Below are 21,636 nucleotides of genomic sequence, written 5' to 3' on the forward strand. Positions count from 1 at the left end.
AGTAGGAGCCCTGGAGCTCCTGAGTCTGTCCCTGGGGCCAGAGAAGATGCCAGGTTCTGACTGGATGAGGTTGCCCGTCCAGCTGGTATAATGGGAGAGAGGCCCCTCAGAATCCTGGGTTTATTGTTAAAGGTCAGCTGTGAAAGGAAAGTGGTCTGGGAGTGGGGTATGTGGCAGAAAATTTTCCAACTTTTTGGTGATGTGTTGTGTGGGGCAGTTAGAAGTCTTGGTATAGGGTCTGAGTCCTGCATGTGGGTGGTGTTGAGTTTGAGTTCTCCACAGGGACTCGGCATAGGGTCTGAGTCCTGCACGAGGACTTGGTATAGGGTCTGAGACCTGCATTTGGGCCTCCTTTAGTGTGTGTAACTGAGGGTCTTCTTCCTCCAGCACTCTGGGCCTAAGGTCTTCATAGAATGTGTAGGAGGAGATGCAGTGGTAAAAGAGATGGGAGAGGAAAGAGAGCAGGGGTTAGGGGAGGGAACACCTGGAGCCCAGCAGACCTGGGCCTTGGACAGTCAGCTCAGAGAAGGTTCCAGGCACAGGCTTGAAATAGCACCATGTCATCAAGACCCAGGTTTGACAAGAGAGAGTCTTCGAAGGATTAAATTTGGGCTCAGGTATGCAATCTTGAGTAGCTGTGTGTGCACTCTGTTGGTGACATATCTGGCCAGGTGAGGTTCTCCACAGACAAGAGGGTAGATGGATGGGGTAGTGCTAGGCTAAGGGCAGCAGGCCTCCACTGGGAGGTACCTGGACTGAGGCTTCCTGCCCCTGAGGAAGGAGGAGTTTTCTTGTAGGAAGGAAAGAGCAGATTCTGTTTTAGAGCTGCAGAGTTTGGAGTATTGTGAACATTGGCCCTGCCCTGCCTTTTTCTTTTCTTTTCCTCTCCATTTCTCCTGCACCACCCCTTTCTCTTTCTTCCTTGGTAATAGAGATTGAACCCAGAGGTGTTCTATTACTGAGCCACATCCCCAGCCCTTTTTATTTTTAATGTTGAGACAGGGCTTCACTAAGTTGCTGAGGCTGGCCTCATACTTGGAATCCTCCTGCCTCAGCCTCCCCAGTTGCTGGGTTACATGCACCTGCCAGGCCAGGCTCTTTCTGTCTGATTCACTCTTTGCAGCTGGGGCTGAATCCTTGGCCACATCCTGCCTGGCTGGTAGCAGAAACCACACCCCGGCCTTTGGGGAGCATAGGGCTGATCTTGCAGGGGTCATCCCAGTGTGGCCTTCTGGTGCTCCCTGCCTTTTCCATGATTTGACCTGTCCTTCATCTGCCTGTGTAGATTCTGAGAACAGTAACTCCTTGGTGGCCCAATCCCTGAAGGAAGAGATGGAATGTAGGGAAGTGCTGAAGGAAGATAGGGACCTGTGCTTGTCCCCAGGCTCTAGTGATTGGCAGGAAAATGCAGCTGAGCCCGGTTCCGATGAAGGGTCCTGGACCATCCAAAGAGTGAGTGAGCCATGCTGCCTCCACCCATCCCTGCCCCTGCTCTGTTTCCCTGGTGGCTAAGCTGGGCTGTCTGAGCCACCCTCACTGCCTCCATGTGTCCCCTGCTGCCCAACTTTTTCCCTGCAAACTTACTGCACTGCAGTCCAGCTGGCCCTAGAAGTGCTACCACATGGGCAGTGGCCTGGCTGCCCCAGTGTCTGGTCCATCTCCACAGGAGTCTACAGGCTTCAGGCCCTGGGTCTCCACCTTCCTTTCCCAGCCCTAGACCAAATATGTGGGTGTCTCAGGAGCTGTGGCTGGGCCAAGTGTGGGTCCCACTCTCCTCTGGGTCTACATGTTGAGATATGGGGCTGGGTGCACCTCTACTGTGCTGCAGGGCCTGTGTTTGGGTGCTCCCTGGTTGGCAGGTGCTCTTCCTCAGAGTGAGGCCCCATTGGCCTCTGGGAGTTGTCAGGCACTGGGGAATTATTGTTTGGTAAAGGAACCCACTGGAGCCCCAGGAAGCTTCTGAGAGGGATCTCCCTGCAGGCGTTCAGGAGCACTAGGTGTAGGTGTGCTCCCTGACTCAGGTCCAGCTCACAGACACCCAGAGTGTGGCACCTGTTCCCAGGCTTCCTCCTGGGCATGGAGGGGATTGGGGCTTTCTGTTCCTGGGCTGGGTCTGGTTTGTGAGGTTCCTTGCAGAGGGTGCTCTGTGGTTCGGAGTGTGGCAGTGACACACTGGGGTGCAATATATGTGATGCCTGCAGGGGAAGGTATATGTGTGTAGTGTCTGGTGTATGTAGTGTGTGTGAGGTGAGTGCTGATTTGTGCATGTGCGTCAGGGTGCAAGGCCTGTGTGTGAAGAAAGAGGTGTGTGTGGTGTATGGTTGTGTCCTTTCCCTGGAGTCACCTCTTCCTCAGCAGGGAAGGCCACCCAAACCTGGATCTTGAGGGATACTGAAGGCTTGGCTGAAACTTCCAGTGAGAGTCACTGCAGAGACACATAGGGCACAGCAATTAAAAATGTTGCATTGCACAGCAGGACAAGGTTCTTTTTAAACATTCATAGAGTAAGTTGAAGAATCTTTGTGGAAGAAAAAAATGAGCAATAACCAAGAAACCATAGCTGTGCTCAATGGTACATGCCTGTAATCTCAGTGACCAGGAGGCCCAGGCAGGAGGATCCAAAGTTCAAGGCCAGCTTCAGCAGCTTAGTAAGACCCTGTTGAAAAGAAGAAGAAGAAGAAGAAGGAGGAGGAGGAGGAGGAGGAGAAGGAGGAAGAGGAGGAGGAGGAGGAGGAGGAGGAGGAGGAAGAGGAGGAGGAGGAAGAGGAGGAGGAGGAGGAGGAGGAGGAGGAGGAGGAGGAGAAGAAGAAGAAGAAGAAGAAGAAAAAAAAGAAAGAAAGAAAGAAAGAAAGAAAGAAAGAAAGAAAGAAAGAAAGAAAGAAAGAAAGAAAGAAAGAAGAAAGAAAGAAAGAAAGAAAACGATTGAGGACAAGAGCCCTGTGTCCAATCTCAACTTCATACCTTAAGAAACTAGGATAAGGTGAGGAAACTAAACCCAAAGACAAAGAATGAAGGAAATACTAAATATTAGAGCAGATTTTTTTTTAAAAAAGGAGAGAATAGAAGAGCAACAGAGAAAAATCAATGAATCAGAAGGTTGAGTCTTTCAAAAGACCAACAAGATCCATAAACTTTTAGACTAATAAAAAAAGGAGATAATATGTAAAGAACTCAGAAGGTCAAGGGTCCTATATTTTATCTCTTATGTGGAAGCTATAGAGGAAAAAGGGAAAGGAAGGTTGGGGCAGACCTCATGACAATCAATGGGAGACCAGTGGAAGAAAAGAAGGTGCAGGTGGGAGGTGGGGAGGAAGGGGAACTGCTGGGGAGGAATCCTGGCCAAATGGTATTGTTACAATGTGTATTATATGCACCAATATGCAACAAGAAACACCGTCAATGTGTGCAATTGCAAAACACCAATGAGAAAAGATGCCAGACTCGGGTAGAGCCCTTGCCTAGCACATGGATTCCATCCTCAACACCACATGAAAATAAATAAACAAACAAACAAATAAAACATATATTTTTAAAAGGTGTGAAAGAAACTAAAGTAGAAATGAAGTTGGAGACATTACTGATGACTTTATAGAAATAAAACTCAATTTGAGGGAATATCATAGAGTTGGCATTTGGTCACCAAATGTTTAACAAAACTTACTTAATTGTGGCATCGAAAGCACTAGAAACAAAACGAAAAAGTAGAAAAATTGGACTTCATCAAAATGAAAACTTTTTTCATTTAGAGGAGGAGAAGAAAAACTGAAAAGGCAGCCAATGGAATGGAGAGGTATTTGTAAATCATGTATCAGATAAGGGTTTAGTATCCATGATATATAAAGAACTCATGACTCAACAACAAAAAGACAGTCCAACTTAATTCTGGACAAAAGATGTGCCTGAAGCAGCCTGCCTTCCCCTCCCTTCTTTCTTCATACTGGGAATCAAATCCAGGGCCTCCTGCATGCTAGACCAACACTATCTCTGAACAGCATCCCAGTCCTTATTTTATTTGGAGATGGTCTCACTAAATCACCCAGGCTGGCCTTGAACTTGAGATCCTCTTGCCTCAGCCTCTGGAGCAGCTGCAATAACAATTATGCACTACCACACCTGGGTTGCAAAAGCTTTTCTCCAAAGAAAATATACAAGAGGCCAAGAAGCCTGTGAAAGGCATCAGCACCCATTGGTGGTTAAGTGCAATGCACAACCTCTTGACACACCACCTAAAACACACTAGGAGAAGTTGGAACTGTGGTGTCATGCTGGGGGGAATGTGAAATCCTATAGCTACTCTGTAAAGCAGTGTGGCAGCTTATCAGAAAGTTAAATTCAGAATGGCCATATGACCCAGCAGTTCCGTTAAGTATTCATCCAAGAGAAAAGAGAATGGGTGTTTGAACAAATGCCTGTCTGCACATTCAGAGCAGCAGAGCCATGGCAGTCCAGTGGCACAGCAACCCAGGTTGTCCTCAGCAGGTGAACAGCAGGTAAACTACTTAGGCTGTATACACTCGGTGGAATATCAGTCAGCCATAATTAAGAAGGAAGTGTACGTATCCAAACTGTAATGAGGGTGGACCTCAGACACGTAGTGCTACAAGAAGGAACCCGAGGTGCAAGGCACAAACTGTGTGAGGCCTGTTATAGGAAACATACAGAACAAGCTCATCCAGAGAGATGAGTAGCTCAGAATTGGCAGGGGTTAGGGGCACTGTGAGATTGGTTGCTTTTGGGGTGATGAAGTGGGAGCCTAGTACAGGTGGTGATTGATGACATTGTTGAGTGTTTACTTTCAAATGTTTGGGGCAGGGGTGTGGCTCCATGTGGAGCACTTGCCAGCATGTGTGAGTCCCTGGGTTCCAGCCCCAGCACTACAAAACAGCAGCAAAACCACTCCAAACTGTCTATTTTTGTATGATTTTCACACTGTGTGTGGTGTTGTCACAGGAGATTTATTTAAAACACATGACTGAAGGTGCAAAAGCTGCAACTGAAAGAAACTGGGAGCTAAGTGCACAGGTGAGCACGGTAAGTGTCTCTGGGCAGTGGCTTCCCAGTCCCATAGTGAGCCTGCATCATGCTTCACCTGAGCTGGTATTGCTGTTGAGAGAAGGTCTCCGAACTAAGGCCTGATGTTCCCAGGAGGTTGGCAGAGCCTGGGGGTGGCCTGGACCTCAGAAACCAGGATGAAGTCACCAGCCACTTCCCAGCCCTCCCCAGCAGAACTGAGCATGTCCTACCACCTGCCCAAGAGAGTGCTATGGTCCACAGGGCCATGGGGAGGTGGCCAGCCTCCTTCTGGCCCTTTCTTCAGTGGCCACTGGTGCTGGCTTGTGGGCTTCTGCTTGCTGGCTCTGCATCCTTCCAGAGGCTCAGAGATTTGTTCTTCCGGCAGCAAGGAAGCGACCTAGCAGGGGCCTGAGTGGGTCAGGTGGGAGGCTCCAAGTGGCCATAGGCCCTCAGTGGCTTCCCTTCCTCAGCCTTTTGCTGGTATGATTTGACAGAGGCTTCCTGGTGGAGGCACACCTGGCCTCCGGAGGCTCTGAAGGCTGTGCTTGGCTGAGCGTTGGGTGCCTGGAATGACCTGCCCACTCTGGTGCCTCTGTAGCTGTATTTGTTGGAAGCAGGGGCCCAGGTGTTCAGGTGGATGCTCCAGGGGACCAGGACCTGATTTGCCCACCTGCATCTCCCTTCCTATTGGCCTCAGCTGCCTTGGGCTCTGTGTTGTGTTTTCCTTGCTCCATGAGGTTTCCCTAATTGGGCCTGGCTGAGGCAGGGCTCCAGGGTATGTGGGTTACCCTGCGCTGTCTGAAGGGGTCATGTCTCAACAGGTAGTGGCCTCTGGACCTTCTTTAGATGCCATAGAGGATGTACCTGGTGAGCAGGCAGCTGCCCAGCGCCTTCCCAGCAAGAGGAGAATGAATGAGGCTGCTCTGTGCGAGGTCTTGGACACCTTCACTGCGGACAATGAGCAGGTAGTCTGTGTTTCTGGCTGCAGAGCCTCCCGCCAGCCCTGGAATAGCTGGTCACCCTCACGCCTCCACTGAGAGGGCTGGGCTGGGAACTGGGCTATTTGTGAGGCAGCAGCACCCATTCAGGTTTTGGGCCTTGTGGCAGGTCATTTTGGGGGTGCCATCTTTCTGTTCTGTGCTGCACATCCTGCCTGCTCACCCTGACTCCCAGGTTCTATTTCTTGTGGAAGTCTCTCCCTTGACATCAACAGGCCACCCAGGGGTCTACTTACCAGCCAGGTGGCATCCAAGTTGGGCACAGGCCCATCAGCAGGCTGTGCTTGAGACACCAGTGGTATGGTGTGTACCTTACTGAGCTTGATGTCTGCTCCTTGGGGTTCAGATCCTGCCCTGTCATTTTCCAGAGCATTGGTTGGGTGTGTTCCAGGTTCACTAGAACAAAAGAAGCTCACTTGTGTAATGAAGGTGCTATGCACATGAGGAATGCAGAGTCTCTTCACCCCTGCAGGGGGATGCTGTCACTCACGGAGGGCTATGGTTTGTCCTGAGTACTATGGTCACACATTGTTTCACACATGAGTCGGGCTGGGCCCTGGTGAGTTTGGAAGCCCGGTATGGACCTTCCTCCAGGGGCACCTGAGCTTCTGCAGTTCTGTCCGTCAGGGATTTGGGCTGTGCTTGTATTGGAAATGAGTGACATGCTGCTGTCCAGGTATGGCCAAAAAAGGCTGTGCTTGTATTGGAAATGAGTGGCCTGCTGCTGCCCAGGTATGGCCAAAAGGGTGTGGGTACACAGGGGGCTGTCACTGACCAACTTCCCTGGCATTGTCCTCCAGGAACTGGTTGGGGTCCTTCCAAGGGTCTTCCCTGGGCCACCTCTGCATTTCCTGCAGTCTCCACACCACTTTGTCATGGAGGGTACAGCCAGGCCCTCTTCAGGGAACCTGCAAGCCCCAACCCAGGGTGCCTTCCCTCTTAACGTCCTGCTGCTGAGTGCCTCCCTGCTGACCACTCCCCTCCTAGAGGGCAGCTAGCAGCTGTTCTAAGGTTGAAGCAGGGTGTGTGCTCTGATGGGCCTGGAGGGTCCTCTGTGCCACGTGGTGACCTGCAGGTATCTACAAGACCCCAGCATCCATTTCATCCTGGCAGTTAGGACATTAGTTACCTGGACTTAATTTTCACTTCTGTAAGAAGAAAATAACCTAATCTGAGATTTGATTATTCAAACCATTAGAAATGTTTTGTTTCCAAATCACCAAAAATGCAACTCACATTGGTTATGTTGAATTTATTGCTCATATCACCGATGAATCCTGAGGCTGTAGGCAAGATCAATCTAGGCACCCAGCTGGTAGCCCTGAAGTGCAGGTGTGGCTCTGCCTGTCTGCACTGCCTCCCTACCCTCCTGGCCACTGTCTCTAGTGCTCTGGACCATCCCATTCCTTGGTCACATGGCATCCACAGTTCCCTGCCTCAGTGCTTCATTCAGGGAACAAAGGATGCTCGTTCAGAACAGAGGGAAATGACCCAGTTATCTCACTCCTTGCTCTATACCCAAAGGACTTAAAATCAGCATACTATAGTGACACAGCTACATCAATGTTCATAGCAGCTTAATTCATAATAGCTAAACTGTGGAATCAAACTTGATGCCCTTCAACATATGAATGGATAAAGAAACTGTGGTACTTATACACACTGGAATACTACTCAGCATTAAAAGAGAATAAAATTATGGCATTTTCAGGAAAATGTATGGAATTGGAGAATATCATGGAAAGGTGTGTCAGGTGGATGTCCCTGTGGCTCTGCCAGGAGGCCCTCCCACAGCAAAGCTCTGGTAGCCAGGTTGCTGGAAGGATGTGTCAAGCAGCTTCCAGGGGCGAGACCTCACTGTCCTCATTGAAGCCTGCCGCTGGCTTCTCACAGCCCTTATCTGCTACAGGGATGAGCCAGCTGGCCCTGGGGGCTTGGAAGCATGTAGCACCCACCTGTCAGCCTCTTTCCCTTGGGCCTCCATAGGGAGCTTCACTGCCCACCTCCTCTTGGCATTTATATCCCACTGCCCACTTGCATGAGGACTAGCCATCCCTGTTTGTGTTGCTGGCCTGTCCCCATCCCTGATGCTGTACCCCCTTGGTGACATTGAAGTCTCTCCATTTCTTATGTGGACCACATCCTGGGCCTTAGCCCCTCTGCACTTCTGCCCATTCCCTGCTCTCTCACCTCAGCCTTGATGCTCCACCTGTCCTAAGGCAGAGGCCTACTGCAGGTGTTGGCTGAGCTGACGGAGTGCCTTTCCCAAGCCCACCTGCCCTCACTCACCCTGGCTCCCAGCTCTCATGTACCTGTGTCCCACCTGGAGGTGCCCTGGTTCAGTTGTTCTGCACTCAGTGCTGCCCCCAGGTGCTGCCGGAGTCATTGCCTATGTCCAGGCCTCACTCACCTCCAGAGCTGCTGCTTGTACTGGGTGAGGGCAGTGAGCAGCCTGAGCTTCATGGGGTCTTTGTGTGCTGGATTTTGGCTTTCATTCTGGGTGAGCAGGAGCCTTAGGAGGCAGGGCTCATGTTTGTGCACAAAGACCTGTGAGTCCTTGCCAAGCAGAGCAGGTTGGATTAGAGCTTCTGCATCTTTCAGACTCAGCCTCTTGCCACCTTCTCCAGAAAGCCTCTGACCTCCCACCGTGCCCTCCTGGCTGGATTTGTCCTTGGCAAGTCTCATGATGTGTCTTAGCCTGCCTCATGATGCTGTCAGCATCTGAGGACAGGACCCTGTTTTGCCCTCATGCCCTCATGGTCCTTGTGCCTCACAGAGGCCCATATCACTCAGTGGCTCAGTGTGGAGGCAGCACCACTTGGATTAAGCACTGATATTTCAGGGTCTCTGGGAAGGGTTTAGGGAGTGTGTCCCTCCCGGAGCCTACACTGCTTTGATGTGGTAGTTTTTAGCAATTTCTTGGAACCATCAGGATGCTGACAGACACCATTAAGGTCAGGAGACCCCAGACCTGTCCAGCAGTCTCAGAGGCTTCCTAGTGACCCTGAGGTGTCATGGAGAAGACCACCAGTGACTGAATTATCTCATGCTCATGACTGGGCCTGAGCAGGCAGCATAGGCCTCCAAGGAGCCTGTGGAAATGATTACCCTGGGGCCCACCCAGACTGCTGAGTCACTGCACATGTTCACAATGTCTTGGGTGATTTGATTGCCCTTGGAAGATGGAGAAGTTTCTGTCTTAAATCTCTTAAATGCTCTGGGTACCTGGAGGGATTTCATGGGCATCTGAGCAGTTCTGCAGGAAGGTCAGCTAGGATTCTTGGGGAAGCTGCATAGTGACTCAGAAGAAGGCCACACATCCTAGGCACAGATGTACCCAAGTTCTTCCCTTTTCTTGATGGCTTAATGCATGGAGTGAGGGTCTAGGGCAGGTGCAGGTTCACCCCCAGCTGTCTGGGGTGGCAGGGTGTCCCCACATACAGCCAGGACTCAGGATGTATGAACCACTTGCTTTCAGTGGCCCATTGACACCTCCTCTAGAGCATCATAGCCCTTGGGGCCAGGGTCCCAGTGGCCTGCTCCTCACAAGCTGTGTTACTAGTTTCCAAGGCAGGAGCCTTGCCTGGGAGCTGCCTGAGCCTTCCAGAGCTCAGGAGCAGTCTTACTGCTCCTCCACACTCTGCAGTCTTCTCACCTTTATTCTGGCTTTCTTGCTTGTACTACCAAGAGTGTCGCGTGAACAGTCCATGAATGTTGTAGTGTCCAAGAGCGATCTTGTAGTGACACCCCCAGGCCCTTTATGCGAGGCTCTGCCTGGCCTCTTGCTCCTTGGTTCCCCTACCCCCCCACCCTTGGTTTCTTAATTCAGTTCCACCCATGATAAAGAAGTTGCAGGAATGACCAATGTAAGTGGTTCAGCAGAGCTAAGCTTGCTATACCAGAGAAATTGGGACCCAAAAATGGGAGGGAAACGTGGGGCAAGTTGTAGTAAACCTAAGAAGTAAAATTGGTATGTCTCTCCTGTTTAGAACAAAAGAAAGAAAAGGAGGAAGAATCAGGACACTACTGCTTCCTCAGAGCAGGGTTCCTTAGCCCCATCACCTTCCATTCCCCAGAGTCCAAATTCACCTTCACACCCCTGGTCCCAGAACCCAGCCTTGGCCCAAAGCCAAGCCCCGCATGCTGGTCCAGCTGGCCAGTGCAGGGGTGCAGCCACAGGAGATGTGACTCAGAGCAGGCCAGCACCACAGAACCACACGGAAGAAATGGATCTCCACACTTCCACGCCCTCTGGGGCCAGGGGCCTCTCTCAGGAGGTGTCTGGGCCACCCACATCTACCTGCGAAGCCCACCCTAAGCCTGAAGATGCTGCCCAGGGACTCCCGCTGCCTGAGTCCAAAGGGGATTCTGAGCCTCAGAAAGAAGCACAGAGGGCCAGGCAGCACGTGGATGTCCCAGCCTCTGGGGTGAGTATAGTGAGTGGTGGCCAGGGGCATGGGACTGGCCCTAGCACCTTTGGTATGCCATGTGGGTGAGACGTTACTTCCCTATCTGGGAGGGCAGTTGTGGAGGCAAGAAGGGACTATTGACCCTACACTCGGCATTAAGGCCAAAGCTGATCTTAAGCCGTTGGGGCAGAGCAGCCTTTCCATTTGTCTCTGTGGCTCAGACCCCAGGAGTCTGGGGCCTTTATTTCCTCCAGGGAGTTCACACTACAGCTGAGCCAGATATTCCAGTTAACAGGGCTGGGAAACAAATGAAAGATAAGGTTCAGTCGCAGCAAATGAACTGCCGGCAAGTCCCCCCTGCTTCCAAGGAACGGTGCCAGGTACAAGTTTCTCTCCAGGCTGGGCTGGGGGACACTGCTTGGCCTTCCCAGCCCATTCTGCTATAGCCAGTCACTAGCCCATCTTCAGTCTGATTGTGTGGCACGTTATGGAGAGCTAGGGACAGTGCAAAGGAGACCAAGCCTTCCTTTAAGGAGCTCTCATTCTTGATGGTGGAAGACTGAGGCCAAGCCAGGCAACAGGAAATGAGCTGGGAAAAAGAGCATGGTTGGTACCAGGAGGGTCCCCAGGAATGTGATGGTTGGTGCCATGAGGGAAGGTGGCCCCTCAGTCAGGGAAGCTGGCTGAGGCTTCCAGGGAGGTGCTGGGGGAGCAGAGGCTAGAGGGAGTGAGGGGTGAGCTTTGGGGTCCCTGCAGACACATTCAGATGAAAGGATTGGCATGCCAAGGCCTGGGGTTATCTTGTGGCAGCCTGTTCTCAGGGGAAGGAACTAGTGTGCCCAGGAGTGAGAGGGAGGAGGGCCCAGGCAAGGTTGGGGAAGGGTCCTCAGAGGCCATGGGAGTGGACTGGAAGGACTGGACAGTCCACCTGGGCTGCTGTGGATGCATGGCTGAGGGGCAGCCTTTCAGGCTGGGGCTTGGTTGCTTGTTTCAGGAGGGTGAGACCAAGGATGGGTTGGCTGCTCCTGGAGAAAAACCAGGTGAAAACTTCTCGGAACCCAAAGACCTGAGGAAGGCAAAAGGGAGTGACAAAAATTATACAGCTGCTATGACAAAGGAGAAGGAGCAGAAGAACCAGAAGGCCAGCACTCAGGCCATCCCCTCAAGGTACCAGGCTGCCCCGCCCAGGCCCAGGGCACAGGGATGCTGTCCACACCTGTTGAGGGCCCCTGTGACAAGTCCAGCTGTGGGGTTTGCAGGGGAGGTGGGCTGGCCAGGTTGGGGTTTCACACTCTCTTTTCCTCTTCTTGGCCACTCATGGTGGGCAGTGGCCAGGTGTGAAAATGACCAGTAGAGAATGAGGAGGTGGGCTGGGCCAGGAGCAGTTGGTGACCAACTGCTTTATTCCCTCTTCCAGCTGGCTGAAGCCCGAGGAGGGGATCACTGTGTACTTCCACGCCATCATCCCCAAGCATGTCACCTTCGACCCCAAGCTCCACACTGTGTTCATCAGGGGAGAAGAAGAGCTTGGACAGCCCGAGTGGAGTGACACTTGCGAGATGTACTACACTGAGTGAGTCCTGGGGCCCCCAGTCCCCTTGGTGTTAGTTAGAGGTGATCAGTGAGTCCCCAGGATCCCCCTGCTCCCTGGGTGAGTGTGTTTGATACTCCCAGCATGCATTCTTTGTCTCACTTCGCCATGGCTCTTTTTTCTGTTCTAACTAGAAAGGAAGCCCTGTCCTGTTCTAGACATGCCATCTTGGTAAGTGTCCATACTATAATTTTGGGTCTATGTTCCTGGTGTGTTTGAGAACAAAATCTTCTGATGTAAGACTTCCTGATAACTGGCCAGTGTCTGTTGATTTGCAGGGACTTACATGAGTACGGGTCCCTCATCGAGGGCAGCATTGTCATTCCCAGGCAGAGCCTGGATAGAGCCATCCCTTACAAGTACGTCCTTCACTGTGGCCAAGGTTCGAACTGCACCGTGGAGTATGAGTACATCTATGAGCAGCCGCAGAAGGCAGGCGAGCACGTGAACCGCTGCCTGTATGTCAAGTCCTCCCTCCTGGGCTCCAGAGGTAAAGGGCTTCTCCCATGGCACCTGTGTCCTGGCCTGGGTGGGGCTGTGTGGAGCAGACTGCCTGGTCTGCATGGGTCCTCTGTTGTGCGCTGCCCCTGCTGTGGTTTAACTTAGGTGAGAGAGGAAATGGGAAGGAGAAAGGACAAAGCCAAAGGAAGGGTTGGGGCTGTGTGCAGGGTGGGCCTGGGTACCGGGCAGACTCTGGAAAAAAGCAGGGGACAGGGAGCTGCTGGCTGGCCCTTCCTGGAGGCGGCCAGGTGGTGACCAGAAGCAGGACAATGTGTCAAGAGCCTCCCTATGGGCCTCTGTATTTGTCCTCATCACATTTTGCTGGTGGCACTTGGGTGGCTTCCACATTCCATCTGCTGAATCTTTGGAAAGAACTTTCTGCACCTCTTCAGTCCCTCAGCAGCTCTTCCTTGGTGACCCTCTCTGCAGATACTGGCTGTCCTGTCCTGCCTATTTTAGAGCTCTATTTTAGAGCTAATAATTACTTAGCTCTAAAATAATAAACTTAGCTCTATCCTGAGTGACCTCCAAGACCCAGGATTTTAAAAATATGTTTTCTGGGCTGGCCTCAAGTGTCTGGGCTCCAACTAGAAAGGAAGCCCTCCTGCCTCATCCTCTTGAGTGGCTATATGTGCACCATGATATATATTTATTTTTTTTTTGTTGGACACAATAACATCTTTATTTTATTTATTTATTTTTATGTGGTTCTGAGGATTGAACCCAGGGCCTTGCATGTGCTAGGCAAGCACTCTACTGCTGAGCCACAACCCAAGCCCCTGTACATGTAATTTTTAATAACAATAGTGTACTCCGAGGACTTCAGCTTTGAGGCGAAACTGGACTTCATCAGATAATTCCACAAGGAAAGATGGAGCTTCTTCTCTCACAATTCCCACAAAGAGAGGGCCTAGAGTGGGCTTAAGGAGAAGCTCAGGAGGAGGCCATGCCCAAATCAGCATATGAACCCTGGTCAACTCTCACCTGCAGGGTAGGAAAGGACAGGGTAGAGCTGGGGTGGCAGGGCCTACCAATGCAACAGTAGTGTGCAGTAGCTTAGGGCCTCCTAAGTTGCTGAGTCTGATCTCCATCTTGTAGTCTTCCTGCTTCAACCCTGGAGTTACTAGGATTACAGGCATGTACTACCATGCCCGGCTCTCTGCCCTCTTATAGGTTTTCTCTCTTTTTTTCATTTTCTTTCTTTTCTTGACAGTGCTGGAGATGGAACCTAGGGCCATGTTCATGCTAGACAAGTGTTCTACCTCTGGTCTACCTCTAAGCCAGATCCCTAGCTCTTTTATTCACTTTTAAATTTTGAGTCACATTTTCCTAAGTTACCCAGGCTGCCCACAAATTTTGGATCCCCCTGGTTCAGCCTCCTAAATTGCCTGGAGTTCAGCTGTGCAACTATGGTGCTTGGCTAACCACTTTTGTTTTCTAATTATTTTACAGTTAATGTCACTGGGTTTTCTTGGTCTATAATTGTGTCTCCTGCAGTTGGTCCTCAGAATAGCCATAAATTCAGCCCTTGCCCTGTACTGGGCACCTGCTAGTGGCTCGTGGCTGTTGGGTGATCTGCACTGTTCTCTTTGGGGTGGGTGTTGCTGTTCCACTATGCACCCTGTTCATTTACCAGAACAGTACTCAGTTGCTAGTGAGGGATGAAGTTTTGGTATAAAAAATGTTTAACCTGGATATAGTCATGTTTAAAGCTTTTACCAGGCTTGCTGAACTGCATGCCTAAGCAGAGACTTGGTTTTAAGCTCACCACTGTGGATTGTCTAGAATTTCTCTCTGCAGGGGCATAACCTGCCCATGGTAGCTGATGGAGTGAGTTCTGATCACTTCAGTTTACCAGACTTGTTTTCCTTCCTTCCTTTAATCCTCTGACTGTACTCCCCTGTTTCTGTTTATTTTTTAGAAGGGTTCTCTAAGTTGCTAAGGCTGACCTTCAACCTGTGATTCTCCTGCCTCAGCCTCACTGGCATTATAGACATGTGCCACTGTGCCTGGCTGCTCCCCTGTGTTTCTGTCTTCTGGGGTGGTACCTTGGGTTGGTGGGTTTTGAGATCTTAACTGTGACATTTTTCTTGCTGTCACCCATAGACTGGCATCAATATGATGACATAATTTGCATGAGGCCTCCTGGGACACTGGAGAAATTCCAGAACCTCTTCACTAATAAGATAAAGAAGGAGCTGTTGAAGGGGAAGAAGATGGCAGCCAAGATCATGCTGGGCCGCATCTTCAGCATCCTCCAGACCTGGAACCCCATCAACATGAGGAACTTCTTTACCCAGTTCCGGCAGTTTTACTCTGTTGTCCGAGTGCCTATGATTTATGAAGGGAAAGCATAGCCCTGGCATAGCCTGGGCCTCAGAGAGGAAGAGGTATCAGTCTTCCCCCAATCACCAGTAGCTCTGGTGTGGGTGGTCAGGGTCCCCTGACCTACTAGAGGCATATAGAGACCCTGTGACTAAGTAGGACAGGTGTAGAGGGGTCAGGAGGACCTTTCCATCCCTTTGTTTCTGCACCACCTCTTGGGAATTCTCTCCTTATCTCTCCTCCTGATTGCACCCATGAGCCTCATTCCCAGCACCAATCTTGCATTCTTTCCAGGCTGAGGCAGAGTTGAAAGAAAAGGTGGAGCCCATCCTTTCCCCTTCAGCCACACTGTGGCTTGGAGACAGAGCTGGCACTCGTTTTCAGTTTGACATTGAGCTCTCATGAGCATCCAGGGGCCTCCCAGACCCCCTCACTACATGGTTTGAGACTGAGCATCGATGTGCTCCTGCTGCTCCAGAAGCCCAAGAGCTGGGGAGTTGGGGAAGTGGGGAAGATGGGACCCTCCCCAGAGCTCTCTATCCTCAGGGCCTTGGTCCCCTGCCCAAGGGGCCCTCCAGCCTCCAGGGCATGCACTCCATAGACATGTCTCTTCTTTTCCCCCTGCATCAGGTGAAGAAACACCTGTGGAAGTATTTGAAAAAGCAGATGAGACCATTTCTGGAAAGAAAGAGTGGGGATGCCCTGCCTGAAGGGTGCCCTGTGAAGAGCAGACTGAGGATGGGTCTGATCATTCTCTTCCTGGTGGAAGATACCAAAATCTGCTTATCGGAGCGTGAACTGACCTCACTGTGCTCCATTCTCTGCCCCAGTCCCTGCTCACCAGATGCCCTGCATAGCGACCTCCATCACATCCTTTTCACATCTGAGAGGTATCCCATGATTTTTTGTTTTGTTTTGTTTTGTTTTGTCGAAAGTTTCCTAGGCATTTATCATGATTTTTATCTGACTATAGAGATAAGTGTTAGTCAGAGAAAGGCTGAGCGCACACTGGGGAAAAATAAAACCACAGTCATGTTACCACTTGCTCCTGTCACTTTCCTGGCATGTATATCATTGCTAGTGTTGTTAAATTCAGTGTTCTCCTGAATACCCTGACTTCAAAAAGCTTCATAGGGCCAGGTACCACGGCAACACTGTCATCCCAGCTACTTGGGAGATTGAGCCCAAGAGCTTAAGACTAGCCTGGGTAACTTAGTGGAACCCCATCTGGAAAAATAAATGAATAATATAAAGTACATGACAGAAGTGCTCCTTGGAGGACCTTCCTCTTCATGCTCAGCATTCCTTAGCACTGGGGCCCAGGCCTGCCTGCAGATATCACCTACCTCAGCTGCAGAATCCACAGGGATGCTGTTCCTGCTGTCCCACCTGTGCTGGTGGAAGGACATTGCCCCTGCTGGGTCAGCCATGGCCTTTTATGTGGTAGGGGAGACCTCTTCTGAGCTGCTGTGATTGGAGGATCAGGGTCTCTTCTGCTTCTGTTTGGTTTAAGCTTGGGTAACATCAGGTGGCCTTTCCTGAGCTCTTAGCACCTGTGGGTTTCCTAAGTTTTAAAGACCCAGGCAGTTGCTGTGTCCTGTATGAAAGAGAAACAGTGGTAAGGAAATCTACAAACAGCTGTTTGGAAGGAAGAAGCATCAATTTCTGTGCCCGTGGAACACACATCATGTGCCATTCCTTTTAAAATGTAGCTGGGCATGGTGGCATGTGCCTATAATTCCAGTGACTCAGGAGACTGAGGCAGGAGGATTACACAAGTTTGAGCTTCAGCAACTTAGGGAGGCCCTGTCTCAAAATAAAAAAAGGTTGGAGATATAGCTTAGTGGTAGAATGTCTCTGGGTTCAATCCCAGTTTAAAAACAAAAACATTTGCTTTGTGTTTAGGTCCACCATCACCAGACTGCCTGGTTCAAACCCTAGGTCTTATGTGAATTCGTTGGTTTGAAACCGAGCACCTCAATACCTCAGCTGTATGGTGTGGGTGGAAAGGACCTTAGTGGGTGTCTTTTGGCATTTGTGATATCCTGGTGCACTGGGTTGGGGGCCAGGAACTTGTCCCCCTTGGCACCCTTTGCCTCTTGGTCTGGGACTCGGTCCACGTGTGTAATGCTCCTTCTGCTGGGTGCAAGTAGCTGTCCCTTCCCTCCTGGGACATCAGACCACAGGCAGGTTGGACACAGCCATCCATGGCTCATGGTAGGTCTTGTCCCTTCCAGATGGCAAGTGTACTTGGTCAACCTGTGCCAAAGATGCATGGTTGCAAGGGTCATTGACTGGCTGGGCATCCTCCCTGTCCTGCACTACTGTATGCAGCTGGACCCTCCAAGAAAGGACTCTGTGAACCAGTCTGAGGACATCTGGGCTGCCCTCAAGGGAATCTCCTTCTCTCAGTTTCAGAAAGAATTGCTAAATGAGTAAGTTGTAAAGCTGCATTTATGTAAGCACATCTTGGAATGATTCATCAGCACTTTGCCATGGAGCTACATTCCCAGTTCTCCTTTAAATTTTAAATTTTTGAAGCTGGGCATGGTGGCACATGCCTGTAATCCCAGTAACTCAGAGGTTGAAGCCGGAGGATCGTGAGTTCAAAGCCAGCCTCAGCAAAAGCAAGGCACTGAGCAACTCAGTGAGACCCTGTCTCTAAATAAAATACAAAATAGGGCTAAGGATGTGACTCAGTGGATGAGTGCTCCTGAGTTCAATCCTCAGTACCACCCCCGGCCAAAAAAAAAAAAAAAAAAAAAAAAAGATTTAATTTTTGAGATGGGTCTTGCTAAGTTGCCTGGCCTGGCCTGAACTCATGATCTTCCTGTCTCTGAAACAACTGGGATCACTGGCGTGGCCAGTGTACTATGCAGTCTTTCTCTTATGACTGTACTAATATGTGTTTACTCATTTGTGTGACAGACACTTAGCAACTCTGTGTATCCCAGGACTTAGCCCTGAGTACCAAAAATCTTAGTTTCTGACCTCTAACCTTGCCTTTTACCTGAAGTGGTGGGTGATGAGTGCATTTGGTAGAGCTAGAGCAAGCTTCTCCTTTTGCTAGCCATAAAGCTCAGGCCAGAGAACTGGCCAGGAAAAGCAGAGTACTTCCACATTCTCTGCTGTCTGATTGTGAGGGCATTGCGGTGTCCCATGGGTGGGAAGCTCAGGCCTCCTGGAGTGGAAGTCTTGGGTGGGCAAGGGTACACAGACAATGGCTTGCCTTGCAGATCCCAGGTCTTAAAGGCACAAGTGTATCCAGGTATTGCCAGGCCCCCCTGGGTGGGATGGGGGGTGGGCTTGAACACTTCTCTCCCCACTGAGAACTGTGCTTCATCAGGAGAAATGGTACTCACAGATGCAAAACTCCAAACTAAATAAATGATAAACTGGAATACTAAGCAACATGCATTCCACCAATTTAAAAAGCCAGAATAAGGCTAGGGCTGGGGCTGGGGCTTAGTGATAGAGCACTTATCTAGCTTGGCCAAGGCAATGGGTTCCATCCTCAGCACCACCAAAAAGAAAAAAGTCAGAGCAGGAGTCACAGAGGAATCAAGAGCAAAGGTACCAAGTAGAACTGTGTAGGTGGAGAATCAAATCCAATCCCAAACCAAGAGCCTGAGAGGAGGAGCCAGCAGATCCAGATCCATAGCTCTGTGGAGCTCTGTGCCTCCTCTCCAGCAACTGGTAAAACAAATGGCTGGAAAATGAATATGGTACAGATGTTGGGGAGAAAGCTGCAGACCCAGATGGCACCCAGGGGCTCCAGCGCCCTGCATGGCAGGTGTGCCCATGGGCACATGCAACAAAACGGGCTGCATTCTGAGCTGAACCACTCTCAGTACCCTGAAGGTGCTGCAGTCCAAGGGTGCAGGTTCCTAACCACAGCTGAGCAGATTGCTCTTGGAAAATCCTTACCTGCCTGGATATGTTAACAGCATGCTTCTAAATAAGATCATCTTAGAGTGAGGAAAGGTTCTTCAAAGAAGACATGGAAAGCACAACTACATAAGAAAAATCGAAGGGGGTTGGGCTGTGCTCAGTGGAAGAGGACTGCCTGACATTGGGCGAGGCCCTGGGTTGCCTCCCCAACACCACAAAAAAAAGTTTTTTAAATCAAATTTAAGTACAAAACTTAAAGTAAATCTGAATTAAACATGAAAACATCACTGTACTCATTTCCACATACAGATAACCACCATGTGCGGAATAACCTGTCCCCTTGCCCACCCCGTCCACTTGGAGCCAGCTGCCATTGTTAGGGATAAAGGCAGTGAGCTCAATTGTTCCCATCTCTTATCTAGTTTTGAAACCTTTTGAAATGAAAGCTAAATGGAAATGATTTTTTAAAATTTATTTTTTTGGTGCCAGGGATTGAAACCAGGGGTGCTCAACTATGGAGCCATATTTCTAGTCCCTTTTTAATTTTTTTATTTTTTGAGACAGGGCCTCACTAAATTGATGAGGGTGGCCTTGAACTTTTGATCCCCCTATCTCCTAAGTTGCTGGGATCACAGGTGTACATACACTTGGCTGTTTTGTTCAGTTTTCATTTGATTCGCTCTGTATGTCTGGTTCCAGGATGCATTGATATCTACTTTAAAATCTGAGCATTCTGGGCCTTCCCAGCTTTGCTTTTCGTTGTCTTGAGTCTGTTCAGTGCTCTCACTGCTGCCCTGGTCTCTGACCCGGTTTCTTCATTCAGGAGCCAGTTTCTTGACTTTATGGAGAGCAGGAAGCAGTTGCTGAGTATGGATGAGTATCTCTTTCGATCCTGGTTCAGTTTGCTGCCTCTGAGAAGCCTTGTTTCCTATATGGAAAACTTCACTGAATATTTGAGTCTCATGCCTGCTTGGGTCCTGGACTGTTTCCTAGGGACTCACTACAGGCTGCAACGGCTTCAGAAGATCTCTAAGATCTCAGAAGATCTCTTGGAGGTTTATGGTTAGAAGTAGATTGTCAGGTCCTTGCTTAGTAAAAGCAGGTCACACACTGAACATTGAATGCTTGTGGGTCTTCTGTCCTGAAGGGCAGTTGGGGGAAGTGCTCAGAATTGCTGAAATAAGAAGTCATTATTTCTTAGGGTTAAAGTTTGACTTCCCAGAGTTGATTCTGGTTTAGTATATAGAGGACAAGGGAACAGTAGCCATTTGTTAATTATGACTGTTAGAAGGCTCTGTGAACATCACATGTGTCATAGTTGCTGTCTTTCCTTTTATGCTTTTTGGGATAAAGAAAATGGTATAAGGACTGGGATGCAGCTCAGTGGCAAAGCCCTGGGATTGATCCCCAGTTCCAAAAAAGAAAAAACAAGAAAAAGAACCCCAACCCCCCCCAAAAAAAAGAAGAAGAAGAAAATGGTACAAATTTATAGCCTGCATTTTACCAGTGGAAAATGAAGATTGGCCCTTGAGCCCTTGAAGTCTCATGTGCAGGGAGAACCAGACAAGTCCCCGTGCCCTTCTCTCTTCTCAGCATAACAGCTGTTTTCTGGTTGAAACTTTCATATTTCCTTTTCTCTTCCCTGCCTTAGCATGTTGGGAATGTTTTCAAAATTCTCATGTACCTCGTGAACATCTATCAGGACATGTAAGTAGAACAGCCAATTACTATGGGCTCCTATGTTGTGTGGGCTGCCTCCTGTCAAAGTGGGAGGGTGGTACACCGGCAAGTGCCCCAGTGTCCTCTGCAGTTGCCAATCCATCCATCCAGGTTTTTTTTTTTGTTTTTTGTTTTAAAAGAGAGAGTGAGAGTGAGAAAGAGAGAGAGAGAGAGAGAGAGAGAGAGAGAGAGAGAGAGAGAGAGAGAATTTTTTAATATTTATTTTAGTTATCGGCAGACACAACATCTTTGTTTGTAAGTGGTGCTGAGGATCGAACCCGGGCTGCACGCATGCCAGGCGAGCATGCTACCGCTTGAGCCACATCCCCAGCCCCCATCCAGGTTATTCTTTTTCCTTTTTCTTAAAGAAAATGAATAGGGCTGTGGATGTACCTCAGGGATTGAGCACTTGCCTAGCATGTGCAAGGCCTGGGTTCAGTCTACAGAACTAAAAACAAACAAAAAAGCAAATCATGCTCTTGGGTGCTGAGATTTTCCTTCATTCCCACCCAATCTTTTGGCCTTTGTGTTTTCATTTATTTTTAAATGATCACTTTCATAGTGCAAATATATGTGTCCTGCATTTTTTAAATATTTGCTTCTACGGTTTTTGTAAGTTGGGCCAGTTTAAAACAAAAATCAAAGGTTGCCTTGCAGAATCATTTACTCCAACCCCTGTGTGTGACCTTTGCCACCTGGAGGAATAGCACATGAAACACAGAACAGCAATGTGCACCAGGGGCCCAGGTGTTCCTGGAGCCTCTCAGAACTGTTGGTCTCCCTCCTCTGAGCCCCTGGGATGTCTGGACATGGGGCACAGCACAGGGTCTCCCTGCACTACAAGTCCCTGTGACTTTGCAGGGTTCTTTCTCGTATCACCAGGCTGTCAATTAGTAAATGTGAAACCCGTTCACAGCAAGTGGAAGAAATTCCGTACACAGTGCACACTCATCTTCTAGTACACTCCCTCCCTCCCTCCTGTATCTCTCTGATTTTTTTTCTTAAGTTATATTTAAATTATTAGAAAGATTCATCCTTTGCTATTTTTTTGAATAAGGGAATGTATTTGAAAAATATTTTAACTTGGTTTTGATAGAGTTCCAACTGCTGAGCTAAGTCAAAATGACTGTGTTCCTTTTTTATCTCAGTCACAGCTTTAGGGCTTATTGTAATGATAGCCTAGAAGAGA

General features: G+C 49.6%; 1 pseudogene; it reads left to right on the top strand.

Moving 5' to 3' along the window:
- LOC143387893 (E3 ubiquitin-protein ligase RNF213-like) overlaps nucleotides 1-21,636 on the top strand; it is a 100,304-nt pseudogene that overhangs the window by 4,649 nt on the left and 74,019 nt on the right.

The sequence above is a fragment of the Callospermophilus lateralis genome, unplaced genomic scaffold (genome assembly GCF_048772815.1).
Source record: "Callospermophilus lateralis isolate mCalLat2 unplaced genomic scaffold, mCalLat2.hap1 Scaffold_143, whole genome shotgun sequence".
NCBI classification, from domain to species: domain Eukaryota; kingdom Metazoa; phylum Chordata; class Mammalia; order Rodentia; family Sciuridae; genus Callospermophilus; species Callospermophilus lateralis.